Source organism: Dasypus novemcinctus, chromosome 3 (assembly GCF_030445035.2).
Source record: "Dasypus novemcinctus isolate mDasNov1 chromosome 3, mDasNov1.1.hap2, whole genome shotgun sequence".
Lineage (NCBI taxonomy): Eukaryota > Metazoa > Chordata > Mammalia > Cingulata > Dasypodidae > Dasypus > Dasypus novemcinctus.
The window spans coordinates 59,358,954-59,363,776 of record NC_080675.1 but is presented as its reverse complement, the minus strand read 5'-3'; the positions used below and the strand labels follow the sequence as shown (position 1 = coordinate 59,363,776).

At 48.9% G+C, this 4,823-nt stretch overlaps 1 pseudogene; it reads left to right on the top strand.

The window, feature by feature from the left end:
• Window positions 1-2,307: 2,307 nt before the first annotated feature.
• LOC101428253 (cyclin-dependent kinase 2-associated protein 1 pseudogene) lies at window positions 2,308-2,657 on the top strand (annotated as a pseudogene).
• The last annotated feature ends 2,166 nt before the right edge of the window (window positions 2,658-4,823 follow it).

Here is a 4,823-nt window from a genome sequence, read left to right as displayed (position 1 = left end):
TAGATGAATAATACTTCTCATCTGTTTTGGGTCTCTTTTGCAGAAGGGTTACCTGCATATGATCATAAAGATGCAATTAAATAACCTATATATACTGTCTTTCAGGTAACAAAAAATTTCACTCAATTCATCTTCTTCATCAGAGCCTGCCTGTCCCTTTAATATAATTATTTTGGCAATGATGTTCACTGCAAGTGTGAAAGTTGATGCAACATAATATTGGCCTGGCCTAGCTATGATTTTCACTCCAGAATCTGATGGAAAATATTTGGCTAATGCTAGATTGATGACACTGGTGATCTCTTAAAATTTAAGCTTCATCTCATCAGATCCAGTAAAGCCACCACCAATGTCAAGGAATACGTGCTGAAACCAACCTCACCACCAAGTCAAAGACACAGCAGGCATCAGAGATGGCCTGCATGAAGGTTTCAGGATCAGTACAGTCACTTCCCACATGGAAGGTGACACTGATGACATTGATATCGAGCTCTTTTGCCTGTTCCAAAAGAAGCCTGCTTGTTTTGAGTGTGACTCCAAATTTAACACTGAGGCAACAGGCTGCTTTGGAGTCATCAGTGACAAACTGCAAATTGCCTTTGGATGTGCCCTGGCCACTTTCATCAACTTGACTTTGCTGTCAAAAATTGTCATCTCAACTCCATTGTTGGAGGCATGCTTAATTTGAGAAACTTGTTTACAAGGATTTGTATAGATTATCCTCTCTGGTGGCACCCCAAGACTCTGCACCAACTGGATTTCAGTCTTGCTAGCACAGTCAAATCCTGACACCATGGCCCAGAGTTTTCACTATGGCTCAACTGTCATTACATTTGACTGCAAAGAAGAGGGTAACATGAGAAAGAGCTTTTAACCATCTCAGATGTTTCTTTAGAATGTCTCCAAGGTCCACAACAAAGAAAGCATCCGTAGCATCAGAAGAAACTTCATTTTCTTTTGGTCCAGAATGTCCTTGGCAGTAAAACCTTCATCAAGGAAATGGCAGTCAAACTCTTCATCTCTGAAGTTGTTCGTGGTTTCTTGATGTTCCTCTGAAAGGCAACAAAATGGAAATCTCAGAGACAGAATTTAAGAGATTAATTCCAGCTATTCACAAAGGCAATTCTCCAGGAATTCCAAATCCTGCTGAATAATAAGACTTGTGCCCTTGCTGTAGCTGTGAAAACGTTTTCTGAGCACATGAGCACTGCGGTCAGTGAGAAGATGCCTGAGCTGCTGGCAGAGGGCAATAGGAAGCAGGGCTGCAGGGACCTGACCAGCTGACCTTGATCTGCCCAGCAAACGCAACCCTTCAACTAGCTATTCCCCACAGCCCTGAGGATATACAACGTTTTTAAGTCTCTTCTGTCACTGCCTTTGTCTGGGGCAGGTTGAAACAAGGGCTGCCCTCAGAGCCAAGCCCCCAGGAATTTGAAATCATTAATCAAAAAGCTATGCTCAGGCCCCTGTGCCCGCGCGCCCGATGTATGGGTGATATACTGCGGCGGGCGCAGCCGGAGGGACAGCAGTATTTGGCGGCACGGCCTGAGACACCGACAACAGAAAGTGTGCGGAGCCCGACAACAAAAAGGAGCCCTCGCCGCCTCGCCCCGCGCCCCCTCGCCGCCTCGCCCCACGCCCCCTCGCCGCCTCGCCCCGCGCCCCCTCGCCCCGCGCCCCCTCGCCGCCTCGCCCCGCGCCCCCTCGCCGCCTCGCCCCGCGCCCCCTCGCCCCGGGCCCCCTCGCCGCCTCGCCCCGCGCCCCCTCGCCCCCTCGCCGTGCGCCCCGCGCCCCCTCGCCGCCTCGCCGCCTCGCCCCGCAGCTCCCGCGCCCCCTCGCCGCCTCGCCCCGCGCCCCCTCGCCCCCTCGCCCCGCGCCCCCTCGCCGCCTCGCCCCGCGCCCCCTCGCCGCCTCGCCCCGCGCCCCCTCGCCCCCTCGCCCCGCGCCCCCTCGCCGCCTCGCCCCGCGCCCCCTCGCCGCCTCGCCCCGCGCCCCCTCGCCCCGCGCCCCCTCGCCCCGGGCCCCCTCGCCCCGGGCCCCCTCGCCGCCTCGCCCCGCGCCCCCTCGCCCCGGGCCCCCTCGCCGCCTCGCCCCGCGCCCCCTCGCCCCGGGCCCCCTCGCCGCCTCGCCCCGCGCCCCCTCGCCGCCTCGCCGCCTCGCCCCGCGCCCCCTCGCCCCCTCGCCCCCTCGCCCCCTCGCCGCGCGCCCCCTCGCCGTGCGCCCCGCGCCCCCTCGCCCCCTCGCCGCCTCGCCCCGCAGCTCCCGCGCCCCCTCGCCGCCTCGCCCCGCGCCCCGCCGCGGGCGGTGATGTGTTACAAACCGAACTTGAACGCGCACTTGCCCGCCGCCGCCCTCGACGCGGCTGGAAGTGTCCACCCTCCTACTGGCATGGCGACATCCCCACAGTACCGCCACCTGCTGAGTGGCCACGGGCCGCCATCCCTTGGCTACACCCGGGGAACTGGGAACAGCCAGGTGCCCCAAAGCAAATATGCTGAGCTGCTGGCCATCATCGAAGAGCTGGGGAAAGAGAGCAGACCCACCTACGCAGGGAGCAAGAGGGCCAGGGAGCCCTGAAACGAGGCATCATTCACGCTAGAGGACTGGTTCTCACGCTGGAGCGCTTGGCAGACACAGAACGGAATGCCGGATCCTAGCCGCCTCGTTAGCTTTGAAGGCTTTCCATCTTTTTACAAGACGAGAAATTACAGTTCATCTCCCTGTCCAGATGTAACTCTTGTTTTCGAAATGTTAACAGTTTGTTTTCATGGTTCATTAGGCTCTGAACCTACAGACTAGGATTGAAAAAAGATTTTGCAGTTGATTAGGATTTGTGTTTTAAGTAGTTAGGAAGTACCCGGGTTTTGTTTTTTTTTTTAAGCATTGATTAAAAAATAACACATGGGAAAGTTACCTATCTTACATCAACCATAGTTTGCCTCCAAGATACCAGTATCTCACTTTAATCTTCTCTCTTCAATATATTTGTGTTACCTAAATTGTTCTTTTCATAAGCTAATAAACTCTAAGGATTCTGTTTTTAGCAAATACTGACGGCACGCTTTTCTTAGTAGCCGCCCCAGTTTGGCAATACAGTGTAGATTCTGCTTTATATAACTTTTTGCCTAAGCATTTGCATGACTATTAGTGCTTTGAAGTCAAATAAAAAGTGCACAAGTTATAAATACAGTAGAGCAATCTATCATACCAAACAAGGACCCCTGAAAATTTTTCATACTGAGACTGTGTGTAGATTTCAGTTTTGTGTTTTCTGGAAGTTGATCAAAAGGTCTAGAAAAAAATGACTGAAACTGTTTGGATTTTTGCATGTATTTATTATTTGATGTAATAAAGCTTATTTTCATTAAAAACAAAAAAAGCTATGCTCAGTGATCAACATGCCCACCCTTGATCAGAGTTGGGGATGGGTGCTGGAATTTGCTGCCAGAGAGAGCAATTTACTCATCTTTACCATAATTTACCACCCTTCTCTTCTCCCTTTTCCGTGGATTCTGAACAGTGTTCTTCTGGCCTCTGGAGTTTCAGGATAGTTGTTTCAGACATTCCTGCCTGTTCAGTAGTTGCTCTGGAGGAGGGACAGAATCCTGGAGCCTCCTACTCTACCAGCTTCCCACAATCCTCACCTCATTGTTGATACTTTGAAATGTTTTTATCTTATTCCTTTTCTCGAAAAAATATTTTTGCTGTATATAAATTCTAGGTTAGAAACTATTTTTCTTTCCTTTTGGAGATACCATTCCATTATTTTCTGGCTTAGCTATTGTCTAACTTAACTGCCACTTTTTAAAATGTAATCTGTCTTCTTCTCTGGCATCTTTAAAGATTTTATTTTGTTTTTGTTCCATAGTTTCACTATGTGACTAGGTGTGGATTTCTTTTTATTTCATCTTCTTAAGAATTTATGAGGTTGCTGAATCTGTGGATTGGTATTTTTCAACATTCTGAAAATTTCTCAGCAACATTATCTCCTTGTATAGCATCTCTGATCCCATTCTCCCTTTTTTCTTTCCTTCTAGACCACTTATTATGTTAATCTTTTCCTCACTCCATTCCCTGGGACTTTTACCCTCTCTTTTATATCTTTCAACTTTTGTTTCTCTGTGATATATTCTTTCTTCTAGTTAGCCTCTTTTCAACAGAGTATAATTTGAATTTTCATTTTAATTAGTGCATTTTTATTTCTAGTAATCCTACTTTGTTCTTTCCAAAATCAGTTCTGCTGTCTTATTGCCTATGTTCCACAGATATTTTCAGGCTTACCCTTTATTTCTTCAAATATAGGAAGCATCATTATTTTATAATGTATCTAATAATTCTATCTGACATCTTTATTGGTTTGTTTCTGTTGTTAATCCATGCTACTTCTCATTCATAAGTATAGCTTGTTTTTCTTTGTGTGTGCTTTATTTTTTACTATAAAATTATTTTGGGGACTACTTTGAGGCATTGGATAAAGATGACTGGGGAACATGGTATCAGATTAGGCATAGAAATCTCAGCTTTCACAATAACAATGGAGAAAGAGCTGAAGGCTGCCCAAGGGACCTGCTTTGGGGGGTCAGCAGACAAAGGACAGTGCTTCACAACTTCTGAGAGGATGAAAGATAGACAATGAAGGTGAGACAACAAACTGAGTTACTAAACCTCCTGGATCCCAGGAAAGGCTCCCCTCACCCATCCCCAAGATAGTCAGTGGGTGGTGAGGTGGTAAAACCCCTGGCTCTTTTCAGCTGACCTAAAGGGGAGCAGACATCTTCCTCCCTGCCAACTGTTACAAGGGAAAGGGGGCCCATCGGGGGACT